Source organism: Monodelphis domestica, chromosome 3 (assembly GCF_027887165.1).
Source record: "Monodelphis domestica isolate mMonDom1 chromosome 3, mMonDom1.pri, whole genome shotgun sequence".
Classification (NCBI taxonomy): Eukaryota; Metazoa; Chordata; class Mammalia; order Didelphimorphia; family Didelphidae; genus Monodelphis; species Monodelphis domestica.
The window spans coordinates 341061214-341085734 of NC_077229.1; the positions used below are offsets into that span (position 1 = coordinate 341061214).

Here is a 24521-nt window from a genome sequence, read left to right on the forward strand (position 1 = left end):
AAGAAACTGACAGTCTGAATACAGATTTTCTCTTTACTTTATTTCTTTCATGAATTTTTTTCATTTATAGGTGATAGATATTTTTCACAACAACACAAACATGGAAATGTGTTTTGCATGATGGCACATGTGCAAACTATATCATATTATCTGCCATCTTGGGAAAAGAGTATGACAGGAGGGATGGGGAGAGAATATGGATGGCAAAATGTCAGAAAATTGTTATTTAAAATTGTATCTACATATAATTGGGAAATATAATAAGAATAAAGTTAATGAAAAACTAAAGGTCAAGTACTGAAGGCATGAACTAAGGTAATGGCTTTATGAGTTGAAAGAAAGGAAAAGATGCATATATGAGTCTGGTGGAAGGTGGAAACTAGTACTGTGCCAACTGATGAAACTGAGAAATGCAGCATAGATCTTTTGGTGAAGTAATGGGCATTTCTCTGGGAGCTGATGTCCAGTCAGAAATGTATTTGAAAGCAATAGCTATATCACTCTTTTGTAAGTCAATCCAGAAAATAGCAAAAAGATTCTCTACTTGTCATTACCCAGAAGAGCTTGCAGCTGGTATCTATTTAGATGCCTGTGGAGCTAGATAAGAGGTTTGCATTTCCTTGTGTTATATGTACTTTTAACTTTGGACCAAGGCTACTGGAAACTATTTTTCAATATTCTATTATGTTATTTTATGTTCCTGGTACATATAGATGTTAAAATATAAATGAAGTTTTTTATGTTACCAAGAATTTATAATGCATCAAAATAGACTCTAGGAACCACAAAATATTTTTCCTTGATTTGAAAGCAATTTTGATATGTCCATTTGGCAGAATAAAAACTTCCTTGTGCACATTATTTTAGCAACAGTTTTGAGAAAACAACTCTGCCCCTAAAGAATAGAGAATAGGCATTCTCATCTTTCACTGTCTGCTAAAGTATGGTGAAGGGAGAGATACATTAAGCTCTTCAGATTTAGCTTTAGATGTATGCTGAACATGCTTAATAGTGATTGCTACTCATTCCTTTTTAACTTTCCCCTCCTTTAATCTTAGCTAGAAGACAGCCCTCTGGGAGGTCTTGATAATTACTAAGCATAAAACTTTTGTTACTTGTTTTTGAGCTACTGCTGTATAGAAAAGCCTTAGTTTTTTTGTTGGGGTTTTTTTTTGGTTGAAGCTTATTTTTATCATGGTATCAAAGATGTCTGAATGGATTGTGGTTAAACTCTCAAGGAAAATGTCTCCTTTGAGCAGTTTTAGGAACAAAGGAGAAATTTACAAAAAAGATATTATTCCTCAAAAGTGAGTGAAAAACCTTGACTCCAAATACATGTTGACTTTCATCCTGTGCCTTTTTTTTAAAGAAGAAAAGATAGGTATAGATCTTTCACTGAATGCTTTAAATATTGTCAGTACTTCTAAAGAAGTAAATAATAGCCTTGCATATAATAGAGATTTTCCTTTTTTCTTCCCATAGAAATACACAATGTTTAATACCATTGAAATTCTCAATTTCTTTCATTATATTCATTTGTCTAGTAAGGAATATCAATCTATCAAAGTCAGAGAAGTCAGTGTCAGGTTCAGACATTCTGTGTTCTGCCTAGGTTTTTTACTTGTTATCATGGAGTACATAATATCTCACAATGTTCTGAATTATCTATTCCTAAGCCATAGACAATAGTTGGGAGTTCACTGAGGATTGAGAACTCTTTAAAGTTCTGTCTTACAATTTATGCTATTTATTTTAAGGTTACTTTTCGATTGTGTGTATATATATATACATATATATATATATATATTCTGTGTAATGTGAGGATAAACATCCATTTAAAAATTTAGAGATCTCTAATATGTATTCCTATATTTTTCCAAATTTATATCTATATATCCTATTTATACTTCTGTCAACAGAAACAAATAAGAGTAAAGAGGTAACAAAAATTACTTAAGGTGACAAACCCTCATATATATGAAGCTTACATAACTGCTATATATATATATGTATATATATATATATACAGCATACAAAGATAACATCTCATGATATATGTGTACATGCATGTATCATAAATACACACATGCATGTATAATACACATAATACATCTTTTAGATGGCTCATTGGATAGAGCATTAGACCTGTAGTCAGGAAGACCTGAGTTCGAATATGGCTTTACCTGATGTGTTACCCAGGACAAAGAAATTAAATTCCTTTTGCCTTAATCCACTGGAGAAGGAAACAGCAAACTGCTCTAGTGTTTTTGCCATGAAAATATCATGCACATTATTGCCATGCTACAGGGTCACAGACTTGGACATGACTAAACAAATGAATAAAAATGTATGCATACATATCTCCTATCATTCATATATATGTGTTTGTATATATATTAAAAAACACACCCACACATACATACAGGAAATATTTAAAGTGTTAAAACTAAATGTTAAAAGTATACAAATACAGCAATAAATCCAGGAAAAAAAACTTTATCAAAATAGGGTACCTATTTCTGTCAAAAATTTAAAAAATGGTATATATATTTTTCTATAAGGACAAATTGTAACTTTTTAAAACCAAGAGCATTAAATATAATTAAGAAAAAGATGAGACTTTTCCAATAATATTATGATTAAAAAAAGGATATCTCTTATCAGCACTATTATTCAATATACTTTTAGAAATGCTACCTCTAGCAATTAGAAAATAAAAATGAATTGAGAGGATAATTGTGGGCAATGGAAAAAGAAAATTATCACTTTTTGTACATGATATATTCTAATTAGAGAACCTTAGAAAGTCAATCAAAATTAATTGAAACTATAAGTTTAGCATAGTTACAGGATCCAAAGTATTCTCACTAATAATCATCCTTTCTGTATGTTAAGAACAAAACTCAGTTGGAGTGAAAGAGAAATTCTGTTCAAATTAACTAAAGAATATAAAAAAGTATTTCGGTGTCAGCCTATCAAGGAACACAGAAATTATGTGAAATAAAATATAATACAACTTTCATAAGAATATATACCCATGAAACTGGAGAGACATTAAGCAATTATGATTATCCAGGGCTTATATAATAAAAAGATGATACAACTCATTATTAGTTAATTTAGTACATTGCAAATCAGATTCCCAAAAAATTATATTTATAAGCTAAAAAGGTATAATTTATTTTGAATGAAAAAAGGTCAAGAATTTCAAAGGAAATTAAAAAAAAAGAAAACTAAAGGGAGGAGGGCTTGAAATAGTACCAAATCTACTTCTCAGGGTTGTTGTGAGTATGAAATGAAATAGTATTTGTAAAGTGCTTTATAAACCTTAAGAAATGATATAAAAGCTAGATGTTACTAGTAATAACAATAACAAAAACAAAAACAACAATAATAACAAAGTATATAACAAAGCAATAATCCTCAACACTAATGCTAGTTTCAGAGATTAATGAAACACATTAGCCAGCTAGATGGCCCAGCAGGAAGAGTACCTCGCCTGGAGTTAGGAAGGTCTGAGTTCAAATACGGCTTCAGTCACTGGCTATGTAACCCCGGGGAAGTCACTTAACCAAGTTTGTCTTAGTTTCCTTATCTATAAAATGAGCTGGGGAAGGAAATAGCATACTACTTCAGAATTGTTGCCAATAAAACTCCAAATAGGGTCACAAAGAGTTAGACATGACTAAAGAATTAATGGATTACAACAGAAATGAAGTGGCAATTCTCAAAGAAAGCTATCAATACTTTTATGATAAAAAATGTTCCAAATGACAAATAATGAGAAATATGTAAATTAAAAGAACTGAGTTTATATCACCTCATTAGAGTGGCTAGAATTACCAAAAAAGTATTACTTTGGCTGCATGGAAATAGACTTTACTTCATTCTTTGTGGAACTATGACTAAGTCCAGCCAAACTTGTTGACACAGTGAAGTTTGTTCTATGTCTCTTGAAAGAAGAGAGAAAAGAAAGAAGAAAGAGGACCTTTATGAATAAAACTTTTAATGGCAGGTTTTTTTTCTACTAGCAAAGAACTGTGGGTTGTTTTGTTTTGGTTTTTTTGCTGGGCTAAACCAATATGATAAAAATGATACTGCTTAATTTAAATAATTTATTCAAGGCCTTACAAATCTAACTACCAATGGATCACATTATTGAGATTTAAAAAATTTATTCAGTTGGAGGAAGAAAATGTCACATATCTGAAGGGAAATTTAAAAAATGTGGAAAGGAAGAAGGGCTTGGAGATAAAACAAAGACCTCAGAACAGAAGAGCTGAAGCAATTGTGATAAATAAATATTACTGAAACATTAATGAACATTACTGAACCAGAAAAAAATGACTAAAGGGATTATTTCAGAGAAACCTTTGAAAAACTTGCCTGTACTGTTGTGGAGTCAAGTGAGCTGGAGAATGATTTTAACATTAATAGCATTAACATTAGAAAGAAAATCTCTTAGAAACAAGTTAGTCTTATCAGTGTAATGTTTCCAGCAGTCAAATGACAAAATATGCTACTTACCAGTAGGATAAGAACATAACATACATTTTCACACTTGATAGATGTGATAACTTTGTGTGTTTGTGATATTAGGGTTTTGTTTTCCTAAAAATAATAAGAAAGGAGGACATTACAGCATCTTTTATTTTTTTTCCTAGTTATACATGTATTATCACATAAACACATTTGTTATTATTCATTTTTCTAAGTGAATAATCTTATAAAACCAAAATCCAAAATATATACCAAAATAAATAAGTGAACAATTGTATGCTTTCATCTGCATTCCTACTCCAACAGTTCTTTCTCTGGAGATGGATAGTATTCTTTTAAATAAATCCCTCAGAATTGTTTTGGATCATTGTACTGCTGATAATAGTTAAGTCTATCAAAATTGATCATTCCACAATATTGCTATTATTGTATACATTGTCTTCCTGGTTTTGCTTATTTCACGCTTCATTAGTTCATGTAGGTCTTTCTAGCTCTTTCTGAAATCATCCTGTTCATCATACATTGAAGCATTTAAAAAAAAATACACAGCAGGATCTCTATAGGCATGAGAGAAAGCTAGTGAAAAGAAATGGACATGACATATTGCATGTGAAAAACAACAGTAGACAAATATAGCTGGAACACAGAGTACATGGAGGGGCATGCAGCATATGACTTGAACAGTAGAAATGGGAGCAATTGAGTAATGCTTTAAATAGACTTTATATTTGATCCTGGAGGTAATAGAGAGCCATAGAACTTTACTGAATGTAGGATAGTAAATGACATGGTCAGCAGACCTGCATTTAAGGAAAATCACTTTGGAAGTTTAGTGGAGGAAGAATGACAACATGGAGAGGCCGAAACATCTGTCATAATAGTCCACTTTCCTTTTCCTGGTTTCTAGAGTTCTCTCATTACTATATGTGTGTGTGTATGTGTGTGTGTGTATACATATAATGTTAAAACAAAACAAAGACCTTCATATTCAATTGCAATTGACCAGAGGCCAAATTTTAAAGTTTTAATTCCATTTTTTTCTCACCTGGGAGAGGAAATTGCATTTTCAATGTAAAGTTCTGTTATTTTTATTTAGTAGAACAAAAATTTAAATAATGTATTTCAAGGTGCTTTGTAGAGGCAATGAGGTGGCTAATTGGATATATAGCTCTTAGAAAATAAGGGAAAGGGAAATATATGGTGGAAAAGATAATGAATTTTTTTATTGACAAGTTGAGTTTGAAATGCCCTTGGTACATCAAATTTGTGACATCCAAAAGGCAATTGGGGATATGTGACTGGAATTCAAGAGAAAGATAAAGATAAAATAATTGCTTGGAGATAATAATAAAATAAAGTGGAAACTATGATATCACTAAGTGATATAGTAGAGAAAAGAAAGAAAAGAAAAGACGGTTCAGAAGATAGTTTTGGAGAGGGAGACCTTTGGTTAGGTGTGACTTGAGTGAAACTTTAATAAATGAGACTAGAAGAAACTATTGGACATGTAGGAAGAGAACCGGGAAAGATCTTTGTTAAAATAGGAGAGAGTAGAGAGTTTTCAAGGGGAATGGGTGACCAAGAGTATCAAAGGGAGTAAAGAGGTAAAAAAAGATGAGGATAGAGAAAAACCATTAAATTTGATAATAAATGGAACATGAATATCTTTGGATGAAGCAGTTTCAGTTTGAACAAGACTGGACGTGAGACTGTAGAGTGTTTAGAAGTGAATTAGAATCACATAGTAAAAATGGTTTTGTTAAAGAGTTTAGCTGGGAAAAGAGAAGGCATGTAAAAGGATAACTAGCAGGGATAGGTGGAGCAGAGAGAAGTTTTTAAAGATGAAGGAGATTTAGGTGCATTAATAATTAGGAGGGAAGGAACTAGTCAATAGGGAGAGATTAAAGGAGAAAGAATGGAAATAATAATGGGAAGAAATTTGTTGGATGAGATTTATGTTTAAAATGATTTACATTATGGATGAGAAAGGTCATTTCTTCTTGAGAGAAGGAAATGAAGTAGGTTACTGGAAGAAGATTTCTGAGTGAATTTAAGCAAAAGGAGAAAGAGGATGTTTCTTTGAATCACCTTAATTATTTTCAGTTGAATAAGAATTTTGGCCCTTAGCTGAGAGGGAGTTTTGAGAAGGGAAGAAATATTTGGAATAGCTTCCATGTTGTAAGAGAAAATTGATTAGGAAAGTCTAAAATTTATCTATTAGGCTTCAATAAGGACCTAGTTGATATTAAATAACATTTTTTATGGACCACATTGGTATGGTTTTGTGTTTTGTTTTGTCTTTGTTATATACATTTATAATTACATAAATGGAAATGAAGGATGATGGTAGGAAAATTCCATGTTTGGGGCTTGGCAAGGCCTCATTGATGATATGATTAAGGGACAAGGAATCTGTGTTTAGAAGATAGTAGAGAGCAGAAGTTCTTAACATGGAAGTCTGTGAATGTAATTGTTAGGATTTTGATCACATTGTTATATAATTGGTTTTCTTTATAATCTATATGTCTTACTAAAAACATTATACTGAGTAAGACTTCACCAGACTACCCAAAGTGTCATCATAAAAAAGATTATGATTACCTGGTGTTGAACTTAATTGATTTATCAAAAGATAGAGATAGGAAAGGGGGGAGACAGAGACTGCAAGGCTTTTGGCCTTGGAAAGAACTGAGAAGTGAAGGTATTAGGGGTACAATGAAGAAACAGAATAGAATGAAGGGCCATAAAACATAGGGAATGTTGGAATGATAAAATATTATGATTAAATAAATATGGAGGTAAAACATTTATGGGTGATTGAAGGATCAAGGATGTTACCACCTCTGTGAATAACAGATGTAGATCTCAAGGATATGACCTACTCTGTATCCAAGAGTAAATCATGAGAATTAAACAGATTAAGTAGCTTTCTTTCTTTCTTTCTTTCTTTCTTTCTTTCTTTCTTTCTTTCTTTCTTTCTTTCTTTCTTTCTTTCTTTCTTTCTTTCCTTCTTTCTTTCCTTCTTTCTTTCTTTCTTTCTTTCTTTCTTTCTTTCTTTCTTTCCTTCTTTCTTTCTTTCTTTCTTTCTTTCTTTCTTTCTTTCTTTCTTTCTTTCTTTCTTTCTTTCTTTCTTTCTTTCTTTCTTTCTTTCTTTCTTTCTTTCTTTCTTTCTTTCTTTCTTTCTTTCTTTCTTTCTTTCTTTCTTTCTTTCTTTCTTTCTTTCTTTCTCATAAATGTATATGCTAAACTTTCCTAGTATGAAAGAACTATTTAGAATGGAGACTGAGGTTGTCATTGAATTCATTGAAGAAAAGAATAAATGAATGGATGAAGGGATAGATAGTTAGATAGATAGAGAGAGAGAGAGATAGATAACTCTAGAAAACTCTGGGGTGAAGGCCAAGGCTAAGAGATTGGTGGCTAAGATAAGAGAGTACTGAAAATGTCCTAGCCTAAAAACAGAGGATGAGATGGTCATCAATTCTTTATTCTTTATAATCCCTAAATAGTTTTTATATGTTCTTGCCCATGTAAACACTTATTGTCATGAAAAATTTTCAGATTTAGTGCTCACTTCACCAAATTGGAATGATACAGAGAAGATTAGCATGGCCCCTACACATAGATGATATGCAAATTTGTGAAGGGTTCCATATTTTTAAGAATGCACGCCTTTTGGACCAGCAATACCACTTCTAGGTCTGTATCTCAAAAAGTTAAAAAATGGGGATTTACCTCATTGTAAAAAAACATTTTAGTTGTGCTTTTGGGGTTGGGAAAGATTAGAAAAGGAGGGGATGTCCCCCAATTGGGGAATGGCTAGATGGTATACAATGGTGATGGAATACTATTATTTTATGAGAAATGATGAATCAGTTTATTTCTATAAGTACTGGAAGGCCTACATGAACTGATGCAGAGTTAAATAAGTAGAACCAAGAGAACATTATACACGGTAACTGATACATTGTGGGACAATCAAATATAAGAGACTTTGCTACTAACAGTAATACAATAATCCAGGATAATTCTGAGGGACTTATGAAAAGAATGTTATCCAAATTTAGAGAAAGAACTGTTGGAGTAGAAATACAGAAGAAAACATATGATTTATCCCTTATTTACTTGGGTATATGATTTGGGGTTTGGTTTTTAAAAGATTAAAAAAATGAACAATAAGGAATTAGGATTTTAGTGATAATACATTTAAAACAGTGGAATTGCTTGTCAACTATGGGAGAGGGAAGGCAAGAGGGGAGGGAGACAACTGAATCGTGTAACCTTGGAAAATCTATGTGTAGATTTGTTACTAAAATAAAATAAAGAACACAAAAAATAATAGATAAAGCATGCATAGGAGGAAAAAATTCAGATGTAATACTGTTCTTAGTTTTGATGAGGCTGTATAAAATCCTCATTACATTTTAGTAATATATTTGAGAAAGAACATTTTCCTCTAATGTCTCTTTAATATATGGTAAAAATGAAATCCCCAGTCTCTATAACTCATGTGTTTTTCTATGATTCATACTTAATGACCTCTCTCTTGTTAACTACCATGTATCCTCAGCCACATTTCTGGTATATAAGAAATTGCTGCTTCTGCAGAAGTCCCAGACCCACCTTATATTGGAACTTGCTCCTAAGCAACATGTCATTCCAAAATGTCCATCTATTTATGTCATAAATTTAGAGCTTAAATGGATTTTAGAGATCATCATGTCAAACCTACTTATTTATTTTATAGTTGAAGAAAACAAGGGTCAAATAACTTAAATAACTTGTCTAAGATCACCAAGGGTAGTTAAATGTGAGAGCTAGGATTCAAATTCAAAGTATATTAAGTAAAAATTCAGATGTTTTCATCCACTGCCCTGCACTTACTTCTTTCAATGTCACAGCTGTACTCTCTCTTACTTCTTGATAAAAAGCTTGGATTCCTATCTGCCACTTTGAAGTCTTCTTCTGCTTTGTTTTTTTCCCTTGAAATATCCCCTTCCCCCTTCTTTGAAAGAATATTTCTTTTTCTTTTCTCTTCTCTCCTCCAAAAAACTGGATGGAAAAAAGCTTTTTATCTTCAAAAATATTATTTAACATGCTGGATAAAGATATGCTACAAATAATAATATTCATTGATAGAAGTTCTCATATGGTAGGTACTGTTCTCTCTAGAGATGATAGTTCAGAATATAGTTGACCCTTTTTGGAGTTATCATCATAGAGGGGGCTTGTGCTTAAATAAGAGATTAATCTTTAGGTTTCCTTTCAACTCTTAATCTGTTACAGAAATTTAAATTTTGAATCCCTCAGTCTTAATTAAAAAAAAAGTTTAGTTCAATTTAATTTAATTAAAGTAGTTTTTAGCCAGCTCCTAGGTCCACTAAGAATACAAATTTAGAGATATGGGAAAGATAGATTAGAACCTTAAAAATAGCATTTGGTCCTGTTCTCAAGATTCTGTGTGGGTAGTGGGGAGGTAGTGCTGGTGGTATATTCACAAAAAATATCTGGGAGGATGTCATGTCCGAAATAGAACTCAGTATCTTTAAAACCTTCCCACAATTTTGCAGGTTACTGTAGAAGACAACAACCTCATCTTATTCTCTCAAATTCACAGTCTAGGAGCTATCCTGGATTCCTTATTGTCTCTCACACCCCATAGCCAGTCTGTTGCAAAGGCCTGCTAATTTCACCTTTGTGCATCCTTTTTATCCGTTCCTTTATTTCCTTGGACACTGCCACAACTCTACTACAGGACCTAAGCTCCTCAGACTTAGATTATTACAATAGCCTGCTGGTGGGTGTCTCTTCCTCAAATCTCTTCTACTCCACTCCATCTTCCATTTAGCCACCAATGTAATTTTCCTAAAATGAAGATCAGATGAGGTTACCCGATACTCATTAAACTCTAATGGCTCCTGATTGCTTCCAAGATCAAATATAAAATCCGATGAAATTCAAAGTCCTATGTAACCCAATCCCTTCCTGATTTTTCAGTCTTATTAACCTGGCCTCCCTGACACATTGTCTTTGAACCAGTGGCACTGGCCCTTGTCTATTCTATTAAAAATATACTTCATCTCTTCCCTTTGGGCATATTCTTTGGATATCTGCCATGTCAGGAATACTCTTCCTCCTCTGCTCTAATAAAGTCTCTGACTTCCTTTAAGCCCCAACAAAAGCCCTCTATTTATAAGAAATCTTTTGCTACACCTTTTAATTCTACTGCTTTCCCTCTATTAATTGTCCCTCTGTTTATCTCATATAAATATTTGAACATTTTTTTCTTGCTTGTTGTCTTTCCCATTAGATTGGGAAATCCTTAAATGCTAGAACTGTTTTTTTGCCTCTTTTTGTATCTAGTTCTTGTCACAGTTCCTGGCACTAGATGGTGCTTTATAAATGTTTATTGACTAACTGACTCATTAGAAGGAAGAGTGAGATGAATGAAAGCATACAGGCACAATGCCATTTATTTAGTGTCACTGATATCAGGGACTCTCTCTTGCTCAGTGTTTTGGATAGCAAGCAAAGTGCCAGAGATGCACAGGTCATTCCTTTAAATAAATTGTAAAATAAAAATAGGTTCAACTTCCTTCCTTACAGTGTAGGGCTTGTTGGGCAGTTTTAACTCATACAGATACTGCATGATAATGTGTTCTTATGAGGTCTTTGATGGCTGTTGTAAGGTATTGATTGTCCTTGGATTTAGTTCAGTCAATAAAATTCCACTAGATTTTTTGGTCTGGCACTTCACATTTTCTCTTTAATTATATAACCTAAGTTTTGAAAATCATCTATTAGTTTATAAAGGATTGAAAGAAACAAGTAAATGTCAAAGAAAGGAAGATTTATCTTCTTATTTACCTATTTTTTTTTGCTAATGGTACAAAAACTACCCAAATAACTCTTGTTTGCTGAATTTTCTTGAGTCCTCTAAATCTCACTGGGGGGGGAGGGGTTTCCTTGGGAAAGAAATTGTCATGGTTTACCAGTTTCTTCCCCAGTGTGTCCCCATTTTATGGATGAGGACTTGAGTCAAATAGTGGTTAAGTGACTTGCCCAGAGTCACACAGTAAGTGTCTAAAGTCAAGTTTCAATTTCAAATTCAGAATTCAAATATGCCTGACCCCAAGACCAGTACTTTATCCACTGCACCACTTAGCAACCTCATTTTTTAATAATCCATCTTAAATGGTTCCTTTGTTCCCAAAGCACTGTTTCTGTCCATGATCTTTAAAATTCATCATTGTCATAATCCAGTCATTGGGAAACACTGCTTTTAAAAAGAAATTAATGTTAGATGAAACTGGGGTCATAAGATTATTCTAGGACCACAAACTTAGAATCAGAAAAAACTGGTATCAGTAGATTTTGTCCCACTCTCATTTTGCAGAAAGATATTTATTGCTCGAGGTACTTCTAATAAAATTTGGTTAAATTTGATAGACATTTATTGAGTACCTACTGTATGAAACTTCTCCAAGGCCAAGATAAATGACAAAAGTCCCGCTCCCATAAGAACTTGTTTATACTACTACTTTACTTCTACTTTATCCCTGTGTGGCCCAAACATTTAGCTTAGTAAAGAACATTCTTCCATTAGATAAAAAGTTAGTCGTTACTTTTCCCGCATATATTCCTGAATTCCTTGTCATAAAACATATTGTCACAAAGCAGATTGTGTTTTCCCATGAAAATAATTTATTAGAGTTCACCATAGTGTTACTGACCTGGGACCTGGGAAGGCATACAAATCACTAATCAAATCCTTAACTGCTCAAATAGATCTATGATCTCATTGATTTGGGTACTGCCTCAAAGGATGCATACCACAATCCTCCATACCTCCATATCCTGTGGAATTCAACCATATCTTCACATACATTGCCACAGGGGTCCTGTCTCACATGCTGGAACCTTTCCTTAGTGTTTCCCAATATGCCAAGGATATCTTCAGAGCTCTTGGGTGTCACCTTTCATCTCTTGTTATCACCAACTCTTGCCTATATATTAAAAAAAGTAAAGATGCAGCTACATTAAACATTCATGATGAATTAAAATAGGAACATTTTGTTCCAGGTCCTATAAATGTACTTTTACATGGATAATCAAGAGCCCCCAATGTAAGGGAATACAAAAAGCAAAAATGAAATAAAATTTGAAGATATTATTAATTTGAATAAAAATTAATGAGCTAGTTAGAGCAGGCATGAAACAGTGAATTAACCACAATTTTACCTGCTTCTTTGGAATATAAGCGAACTTAAAAATTGTTCATTTGGCCTTTAAAAAATAATGTCCATGGAAGTTGGAAGATTCGTTTTTGCCTCCTTTTAGCAAACAGAGGCCTTCAAAAATGTCCACTGATTCTAGAACTATGACTTTTACAATTTCTCATAGCTCTCTTTTCTGACTATATTCTTTATTGGTAAACCAACAAATATAGTATAAATGAACATCTAAATCAGGGAATTTTGAATAATATGTTAAATTTGTATCATGATTTACCACTTTAAAAACTTTTTTTTTTTTACAAATATGGCATTGCTTACAACATTTTGTAGATGAGGAGGCTCAGAGAAGTTGAATTTTGAAATTCAGAAAGACTTCCTCCAAGTCAAAGACAACATAACATATCTTGTAAGTGACAGAGTTAAGATTTTCATTTAGGTTCTATTTTGAATCCATTCTTTTTTTTTTCTTCACTGTGCCATTTTTTATAATAAAAGATGTGTATATTGAAATAATGCAGCATTAGTTGTTATGAAGCAAAATTTCTACTCACATTCATATTTTTATCAATCATCATCAAATATATATTTTGTCAGGTGAAATGTTGTCTACATTTTAAGAGAAAGTGGTAAATTATGACTTATGATATAATTATTATTCAAATCTTAAAAAGCTAGAAAATTTTAAAAGCATATGTCACTGAGCCAATTGTTTTTTTGTCTTTTTTTTGACATTTTGAGGAGAAATGTTTTGCGATATCAAACAATATATAGTGATATTGACTATATGTTTAAATCTATTAGGACAGGTTTTGTTCTATTTGTGTGCTTGTGTCTATCAAACTTAATATGGGGAGCCGTGATACAAAATAAGGCATTTGGTCAGTCAATGATTGTATATTTTTTCCTTTTATATGCAAGGCATAGTATTAAGTATTAAGGGTACAAAAGAAAGGCAGAAAATTGTTCTACCTTTCAAGAAGCCTATTGTCTAATAAAGGGACAACATACTAATAACCATATACAAAAATGTACACACAGATATGTATACATAAATATATGCATATTATTCTATAAGATAAATTGGAGATAATCAACAAGAGGGAATCACTAAGAATAATGAGGATTGAGAAAATTTTCTTGGAGAAGGTGGGCCTTTAGCTGACACTTGAAGGAAGTGAAGGAGTATTTAGCAGGTAGAGATGAGGAAAAAGGTGTTTATATACAACTTTTCCAATATTTTCTTATGTGACGATTTAATTTGCTTTTTTTAGTATTAAATTCTGAGCTTGATTATTGAGTCAGTGCATTGTTTTGATATATATATATATATAACTGTACATATTTATTTTATATGGATGTCAATATTTTCTACCTATTGTAGCTATGCAGGATCAATGTACTGATAAAACAAATTAATGGTCATCCATCAAATTTGATGTCATAATCTGAAAAATTCCTTATTTATCTATTTGGCTTTTCCTAACGGGTATTTAAACCAATTTCTTTTGAGTGGTCCTGACTCTCATTGAAGAGGCCCTGTTGAATTCTGGATTTGATATTGTCAGAATAATGACAGACAACAAGAGAAGCAATGTATTGCTATTCAGTCTTTTCAGTCAAGTACAACTCTTCCTGATTCCATTTGGAGTTTTCTTGACAAAAATAAGAGAGTTGGTTGCCATTTTCTTTTCAAGTGTGGGTTTTAAAATATTGTGGCTGGGGGAACTGCATTCTCCAGCATGCCCTAGGGGGCCCTCCTTCCTACTTCCTAGTGTGGGAACATTCTGTAATAGACTAATCCTGTGTTGGGGAGGAACCACACCTCCTACTTCCTGCATGGAATTGGTTTATATAAGGACCAATCCCATGCCTAGGAGGAAACTTTCAATCTAATGAAACTCAAAGTCTGAGAGAGGCTAGTTGGTTTCAGGCTGCTCGAACTCCGTTTTTCTTTCAATTAAAGTTTTACTGTTTAAAAAAGAAAGATTTTAGTTTAATCATTTAACAAGCTCATTTTACAGATGAGGAAATCTAGACAAACAGGTTTAAGTGACTCACACCCAAGGTCACAAAGATAGTTTCTGAGGCCAGATTTGAACTTAGAAGTAGTCTTCTTGACTCCAGCCCTGGTGCTCTATCCATTGCCTCAGAAACGTAGGAACTCCTTTTTCATTTGGATCACATTGAATCCTCCATGATAATGAGTTACTTTTTGAGTATACATTTCTCTGTGTTTTTTTGTTTTTACCCATATTTAGTATCAACATCATCAAGACTTTGTATTTCTACCAAAAACTTTATACTTTAACACAAATAGTGTACTTTAAATGTATCATAATCTGGGAATTAGAAAAATAAATCCTATGCTTTTGTGTAAAAAAAAATCTCATATAATTGTTAGAAAAAGACTTTGTAAGGTGGTATACAGATATGCCATTATTGTTATTATTCTTTTTTATTGTTATTATGCTTTACCATATCTTTCAACTCCTTTCCATACTTTTTAATTTCTCTTTTCCACATTCTCATTTAGGGTCTTATTCCAAATCTCTGGTCAATTTAAATATCCTCCTAACTATTTTGATTTTTATTTTGTAATCCATACAGTATACAATACTGGATAACTAATATGTGTGTGGTCACAGTACCTTATTAACTGAATCATTACTTTTCAAAACATATATCCCCCCCTAAACTCACCTATGTGACAAGGAAATCACTTTAAAAGACTGATATATATTAATTTAAGGTTGCCAAGGAATTCAGCTATGTAATTCCTAAATGAAAACTTAAGTCAGCAGTCAATCTTTTATGGAGTTTAATTACAATAGGAGGAAGTAATTAGAGAGAGAGAGAAAGGGGAGAGAAGGGAATAGGGCTTAAATACCCCTTCTGTTTAGGCTGGGCCAAAAGGCCCAAGCCCTTAGATAGCTGGGGCAATGAAAGGAGATCAGTCCCTATTACTCACGTGACCAAAATGGAGAAACAGTCTCAGAGGCCCCCACCTTCAGCTTCCTTCAGAGCAAGCTTCTCAGAGCACACACCAACCACACCCACCAACTTCTCAACCTCCCTCCCGTCTCCAGACTCCCCTATCCTTCAGGAAACCATCCAAGTTGCCTCCCCTCAGTTCTCCCATCTACCAATCACTGTCCATCAATTTCCCTGTGCCAATGGAGGCTCTAGCTTAAACCCAGGACCGCCCAGAGGTCTCTGGCTTTGCACATGTCTGTTGAAGGTCATATTTTCAAATAATTAAATCTTTGATTCTTTGCTACAGCCCTTTCTAAATCCTGTTAACCTGAGTAGGGTAGAGATTGGAATAATTACATTTTGATCTAGGCTGCAGCCCTTACTCAATCCTGTTAGGACTGAATAGGGTGGAGATTGATTCCAAGTATCTCCATTGTATCAATTCTAAAATCAATCATGACTCAAAGAAATTCCTGTTCTATGCTTAAGCATAGGTCAAAGTCCTTTCCATTGTTCAGCAAAAGGTTTCTGTCCTAAAGTAATCTTAAGAAGGTAGGAGAAGGAACCTCCCATGCCAATGGGGTTCACATTCCAATAGTCAAGACCCACTATCAATAGGAAATTTTTCAAGTATGAAATTTCCCAATGGTGAAATTTCCAACATTTATAAGTCTAAGAAATTTTGAGGTTTATACCTATAATATGAGCTTTGTCCAAACTAAACTGCTTTTGCTTTCCTGTACATAACTAATAATTTTCCTTCTTTATGCCCTTGTTAATATTTCCTTTTCATGGAATGCTTCCTATTATCTCTACCCATTGAAATCTTCTCTATTCTTTCAAATCTCATGTTCTTTATTTGACCTTTCCTGAGAAGTGATTTATTTACTCTCTTGAATTCTAAGTTCTCTTCATTTGTAAGATTTATTAAACTTTTCCTGTTCTTTCTCTCTCTCTCTCTCTCTCTCTCTATATATATATATATATATATATATATATATATATATATATATATGTATATATATATATGTGTGTGTGTAATTATATATATGTATATCTTATATACATATATTATCTATTTTGGCTTATTATGAGCTCCATGAGTGCAGCAACTATTTATAGTTTTAAAATGATCCCATGGATTCACTTTGTGAACATTAGCACATATTAGTCACTCGACAGTGATCAAAATCATTAAATCCATTTGAGTAGTCATGTTCAATGAAGTTTAGCTAGGAAATAATAATAATCCTTTGTTATTGGTAGAATGTTTTTTGGACGCTTTAACTCTAAAGGAAAAAAAAATCAAAGAATGTGAGACATTTTATCTCAATATATGGAATGACAGGACATAAGATTTAGACTTAGAAGAAATACACCTTTGATTCATACTAATGGGGCATGTTGGGCAAGTCCCCTATTGTCTCATAGTCTAGGTGGTTCTCTAAGACCATGATTTCAGATAGATGACTTCCATTAGGAGAAGGATCTCCCCTCTCTAGGAATTCTCTATATCAATGAAATCATGGGTCCTTTCTCTATCCCTATCCTTAAATCTATGCCTATCCTAATTCCTGTTCTTAGAACCTTTAAAAATCATTTTCCCATACTGCATAATTTTATAGAGAATTAAACTGAACTCACTTCTTAGTGTTTTCAGTAAAATTTGTTTTTATCCCTAGGCCAGGGTCATACCTTCATAAGTATTTATGAAAGCACATAATGATGAATAGCATTTGTAAACTATGTGAAAAGTATGTTAATTTATGTTCCTAGCTTACTGTGATACCCTAGAGACCTTTTAGTGTAGTCTCAGATAATGAGTCCTTTATACTCCTCTTTAAACCAGTCTTCTAGGTAGGTAGTCTTTTAATGGATTTTTATTACTCTAATAATTCTGTTCATTCTTAATCTAGGAGGGAAATTAAAATATTTTCTCTCTTTTCCCCAGTTACAACTGTAGATAATTTTATTTTTCTTTTAAAAAGCCAATTCTTTTGTTCTAACTAGAGAAGAAAAAGGCTGAAACTTTCCAGGCTGAATAGCTTTTTTGTTATGAGTAACTTCTGTCTCCAAAGGGTGCAAATATATCTTCCTAGGACCTCAGGACACTTCTCTGCTTAGCTAAAGAAACTTTCTGGGGTACATAAGTATACCTTAGCAAGTCTGTTTTTTTTTCTGGGCATGCCTGTCATTTTCTCCTACTCTGATAAAAAAGTTTATTAGGTATTTTGTGAACATAACAAAATGGTTTCCTACTAAAAGTCTTTAAAAAGCCACAGACATTAAAAAAAATGTAATCCTTCTCCATATTTGATGTGTCTTATCTGTCATCTCCTTTCTTTCTGACCTGTTGCATCTGTGAAGGGGGGAGTGATAGAAATGGAGACTTGAGATTAAAAAAATGGTCTAGTAAAGTTTGTTAGGGTGATTCTTCACCACATCATTCATTTATCACATCATGGTGACAAATTAGCCAGCCTCTTAAGCTGAAAACGCAATTAATTCTTATAAGCAATTTAATTAACTTTCATTGATAATTTTGGTTGCTACCCCATTTCATCCATAAGGATATTCTCTCCACTTATGCATGTCTAAATCCTTTCTCATTTTGTCATCCTCTGTGATTCTTTTCTATTCACGTCCATAAATCTTCCTATATTACTAATTTTTCAAAAAATTCCCTCATTTCCTAAAATTTTTCCATCTTCATAAAATCCTCCATTATAAGAAATAAGCATTGTTAAATTTAAAAAATAGCATATTAACTATGTCTGAAAAGATAAGGATTTTTTTGTGTCTACTATCCCTCTGAAGATGGACAAAGTCCATTCTTTGCAATCAAGTCCTCTGAAGTTGCAGGGTATCACATCATTAATCTCAGTTCCAAAGTCTTTTTAATAATATTTTGTCTTAAAATATTGTGGTCATAGGAAAATTTATATTCGGGTTTACTTATTTTTCTCTGTATTATTTTATGCTAGTTTCTCTTAATTTTTTCACATCTGTTATTTCTTATAGTACAATAATCTGTCACATACTAGAATTTGTTTAGGCATTACACTATCAAAAGGCACTGACTTAGTTTGTTGCTATTGCCAAAATTGCTGTTCTAAGTATTTATTTTATGGGACCATTTTCCCTGACCTTAATCACTTCCTTACAGTATATGGCTGGTAATGGTATCTCTGGGTTGAAGAATATTTACATTTTGTTGACTTTTTCCTGTTGTTGTTTTGATTGCAAATTTTTTTCTAGAATAGTTTGGAGGCAATCTCAATCATTATAATTTTGCAATATCTATTTCCACTGTTTCATTATTATTATTATTATTATTAATATTATTTTAGTCACTGTAAATCTAGGTCTCCTTACTTTACTCTGCATCACTTCATAGGGTTTTCCCATTTTTGGATTCAAGATATCTATTATTTCTTAAAGTGTGATATTATTTTATTGTATTTATGTGCCACAAGTTGTTTAGACATTCCCAAATCAATAGGGATAACAATAATAGCTAATATTTATATAGTTTAAGTTTTGCAAAGTGTTTTGCATATACCATCTCATTTGATAAACTTTGCTTTCCATATTTTTCTAGCATAAAAAATGGTAGTATAAATATTTTGGTGTGTAGAGGGGCCATGAGCTTTATTGTTATTACTGATCTCTATGTGAGAATAAATATCAGTAGAATCTTTGGGTTAAAAGACATTATAATTGCTTTTCAAACATGATTCCAAATTGCTTTCCAGAATGTTTTTTAATCAATTCACAGATTTACAACCCTAAAATTTTGATGATTCTTATGCTGTGTCATCTTTTTTCAGTTTATTGGGTATTTGATGAAACTTCATGAGTGTTTTGATTTGCATTTCTCATATTGTTAGTTATTTAGACCACTTTTAATTTGATTACTGATTCATTGCCTCTAGTCAGTTATATAAGTTTCCTCAACAGTAAAAAAAGAGAGAGTTGAACCAAATAGCATAGTAGGTCCTTTTCAGCTCTAAATCTATAATTGTATGATCCCATGGATATCCAAAAATGTGGACTTATCCTGCCCCAAATCCCTTTGCAAATGGACTAGGCCCATTCTTTACTATCATGTCCTCTATATGTTTCTATCAACTCTCTAAATAGCTTGGAAATGTACTCTAAGCATTGTCTGATACATTTTCTGCAAAACTGAACCTTACATCCTCCTAGTATCTAAAATATTTTTATTAAATCAGACAAGTAAGAAAGCAACAAGCATTTATTGAGCACCTGCTATGTGCCCAGAACTCTGATAAATGTTAGTAATGGAATTACCAATAATGAAACAATCCTCACACATAGGGATTTTAAATTCTAATAGTGTAGGCAAATACTTCAAAAAGTATGTAGAGCCTAAATATAAATTTAACCTATATAAATACATCTAAGTAGTTAGACATAAGGTAGTTTGGGATGGAGGACACTATCAGTTGGGGAATTAGGAAAGGCATTATGTAGAAGATATAGCTTGAGATGAGTCTTAAAGGTAGAAAGGAGCTCAATGAAGAGAAAGTTAGGAGACCATTCTACACATGTTCTGCCTCCTGCATCTCAACCTTCCTTTCCCCCCATAATCTTCTAGTGTTTGTTGCAGACAAACTTTTTAACTGGGGCATTTTGCAGACCTTACCACCATTAAAGAATCCTTCCCCCCCTCTGAATTTCTTTTGGGCATCTTACATAAACGACAATTTTCTAAACATATTTGTAGTTTTTTTTGTTTAATTCCACACTCGACATCTACTAATCTAAGTATTGTAAATTATAAAATCATCCAATCTAGGATGAATAAAACCCTATGTACTGTACTCTGAACCAGTCATTTAACATTTCCTTGGCTTCAGTTTTCTTCTCAGTAAAATGAGGAGCTTAGACTTGGTGACCTCAAAGTCACTTCTTTTTGTAAATCTTTTTAAAAGGATGATAAATTATATGATTGATAGATAGATGATTGATAGTCGAGTCTTTCAGAGCATTATAAGATGTCATATATTCCATTGTGTTTTATGTGTTAATTATGATGTAATTTAATAGTATTATATAATTACTTATTATGGAGATACTTATATTCAGACTTAATAGGGTCAGCTAGGTGGAAGAGTAGATAAGGCCTTGGGCCTGCAGTCAGGAAGATTTGAGTTCAAATCCACCCTTAGACCTTTACTTAGTTATATGGCTCTGGGAAAGTGACTTCACCTCTGTTTGCTTCAGATTCTTCATTTATAAAATAGAAATCATAATAACACCTACATTTCAAGGTTGATGTAAGGATCAAATGAGATAACAATTTTAAAATGCTTAGCATTGTCCCTGACTCATGGTAAGTACTTCATAAAATTTAGCTATTATTATACATATTCAGGATACAAAAGGGCTGTCAAGGCTTTCTTGACTGTCTTGATAAAATGCCTTATATATGAAAAATATACTAACATTTTAGCTTAAATAAAAATACAGGATTATATCAGAATAGCATATAGCACATGGGATTTAAAGCAAAAAATATAGATGGAATCTAATGAACGCACTGAAACAATTCACTACCATCTGGAAAAAAAGTAAGCTGTAGAGAAAGTATTTCAGAGTTTATCCAAGGGAGAGAAATAGCATAAAAAGTGAGATAACAGATTGATTTTAATTGTAATCATTTTAGTCAAATCTTGATAATGGGTTTCAACCAATATTTATCACAGTAATGTTAATTATTTGGAATGTTTTTTCACACAATCATTGACACACTAACACTACGTGAGATGTTACAGTTAAGGAAATTTCTCCTCTTAGGGTCAAGCTGAATGCTTAAGGAATTGAAAAGGGCACTTAAGTCAGAACAACGTATCCAGTTTTAAAGCTTTGTCATTTTTCACGATGTCTTTTCTAAAAAATGAATCACCTCACAGTTTTTTTTAAATCCAGATTTTGAAGGGCTCTTCTTGTATAGTAGCAATACATAATTAACATTCATTGCTCCCCACATTAATCTGGAAGACATTGTACTTCACATAATCACTGCCTACTTTAATACCTTTGTCCTAGTGTAAGTACTAATTATATGTCAACAATAATCATTTTTGAATATGATAATTGTAGATATAGAAAAGTCAACCATTAGCAAATGTGTGCTTGAAAGATAATGCTTTCAGAGATAAGACTTTTATTTGTCTGATATGTTATACTGGCTTTCCATAAAGTCTCTTAATACTCAGTTTAAATACAGATAGGTATAAAAATTATCTTATTCATCTGATATCTCAGAAACCTTAAAGTAAAAGATGATGTGCACTGTGTCTAAATGAATCTAATGTACATTAGAATGTTTTCACCCAAAGAGCAAATAAAAAGATTCATGGTTGGCAGAAAAAAACTAGAGGGTATAACCAATAATAAGTTGTTTACAAAAGTAAAGTAAAATAGAGCATCAAAAGATGGACTAGGGTTCACAAGTAAAGGGACTTGACTATGAGAAGACTGAATCAGTTTAAAACAGATTTAAAACCATGGAGGGCAATCACAGTAAGGACTTAGAAACAGGAGTATAAGAAAGAGGTCTAGAACATAGAAAATTGGAATAGTAGATCAAAAGGTAAACAAGAAAGACCTAATTATTTAAATTAGAGCCATTAGAGAAGAGTGAAATTAATATCAGACCTGCAATTATGCTGACCTGCTCTAGCACTGGATATATGAATTCTTCTTGGTGTTGTTTGATATTAGTACCTGGTGTGAGAGCAGGTGCTGCCAATAATGGTAAATGTAGGAGTTGGTGGAGTTGAAGTGGAGCAGGGCTATAGGGACAAATACAGGCTATTTTGAGTTAAATACCTAAGATCAAATCTTGACTTCATTGTGTATGGGACTTTAGGAAAGTTAACTAAACCCTTTAAGCTTACTTTTCTTAACTGCAAAATTAGGGAGTTGAATTGGATGATTTCTAAGTTCTTTTCCATCTCTAAATTTTATGCTACTATGATCTCACTTCTTTCTCTATCACTTGATACTGTTTTCCTAATTTGTGAATAACTTTTGGGGAAATTCTATCATACTATTTTGTATTTAAGTATGCAAATGTTAATGTTAAAGGCTCATCAAAACTTAATCATAGTTTTTCTGTCTCTTCATTTGCCATTGACTTAAGGCTTCCAGTTCTATTATTCCAAGTTATGCAAATTTTCCCTTCATTTAACTCAGGCTTTGAGGGTATTTTGTTTACAATAGCTTTCATTTTACTGTAAGCTTTGTTCCATGCTGCAATGACCATCTTGTCCTCTTGCATTTTTAACCATATAACTTTTGTAACTTGGGACAACTTAACTTCCATCTGTAGATTCAGTTTAAAGCTTTTGGGGTGTGAGGTAAGGAGACTCTAAGAAACTCATCATTTCAATATTGGGTCAAGCTTGTGGCTGATATGGTGACAGTAGGAACCTGGGTACCTGTTGCCAAACATTTGTCAAAAAGTTACGAAAGTAGGTATCCCACCTTAATCCTGTATGCAAGATCCCAACATAGCAACCTAGTTCCACCAGCATCTGAATTTTCTGCTTCTGAACTACTTGTAGGGGAAACCATATATTACTAAAAATTTCCTGGCTTCTGCTCGAAGGAACTATAAAGTAGAGATGGCACTGACTTTGAAATCAGAGGACATAGTTCCAAATTCTACCTTTAATTGAAACTTAATCAAGTCACTTATCCTAATTGTATCTCAGTTTCTTTAAATATAAAATGAGTTGAACTAGGTAACTCAGATCTATTCCATTTATGGAGGCTTGATCTTTATTTGTTCCTCTCCCTTTTACCTGTGCTATCCCATATTTGAATAAACACCCATAGATATATTTGCATCTGAACATCGCCTTTGGCCAAATCCCTAATGGTACTTTTATCCTGCCTGCCTATCAGTCTATGCCATAACTAATCTTCCTATTTACTTCTACTTTTATTCCTGCCTGTCACCAAATAATCAATATCATGCCATTCTCCTGTAGCCTAATATTGATTTTTCACCTGATCTGTGGGTCTAACTGAACTCCTTGGTAGTTCTCCCCATGAGTTCATAGTCTTTGGAATAGACAAAAACTACTTAAAGAAGAGGTATTCATTTTGTCTAATAACAAATAGAAGAGAGTTCAGTAGTGTTCAGCAACAGGCATAGTGTTTGATACATAACAGGTGCTTAACAATTGCTTGATTGATTCAGAAGGATCAGGTAGCTTTATTCACTATTTTGTAACAGTTGGAGTATCACACATTGCATGGGTAAAAATTAAATTTCAGTAGTTGGCTGACTTTTTTTTTTAAGTGCTAAGATCCAAAAGAACAAGTATCATTTCTTTTTTATGCTTTAAAACAGCATCCTGCATTCTGTGGGCAGTTAAAACAGCAGCCACTACAACAACGGCTGTGAGATCGAAGGTAGAAAGCAAGGGCAACTCATCAGGAGGTCAGTCTCCCAACCAGCGGCTATGAGATGCAATGTAATGAGAAAGAAATGGAGTTCACTAAACTTATGAGTCCCAAAGGGAAAAAGGCTGCTCCTATCTACTCCCTCACTGTCTGAATGCAGCGGCATTCAATAATGGATGAAAGAAAATAACAGAAGTAGCAATCAGCACATTGCCATTTTTATTTAATGGTTAGGAATAAGTATGTTATGTATAGTAATGCTAACAGTATCTTTACTGTTAGCATTTCCTCAATAGCATCAAGCAAGGTATATATTCAGTAATCTTTGGCTTAAGCATAATACATTTTTTTCAGCTGGGAAAGCCC

The 24521-nt window shown here is 32.9% G+C and overlaps 1 protein-coding gene and 1 non-coding gene across 19 annotated transcripts in view; both read left to right on the forward strand.

Moving 5' to 3' along the window:
- RALYL (RALY RNA binding protein like) overlaps positions 1-24521 on the forward strand; it is an 838442-nt gene that overhangs the window by 151927 nt on the left and 661994 nt on the right. The gene's annotated exons all lie outside the window — the stretch shown is intronic.
- LOC130458591 (U6 spliceosomal RNA) lies at positions 8049-8160 on the forward strand. Its single transcript, XR_008918007.1, has one exon. It is a non-coding gene; the product is annotated as a U6 spliceosomal RNA (small nuclear RNA).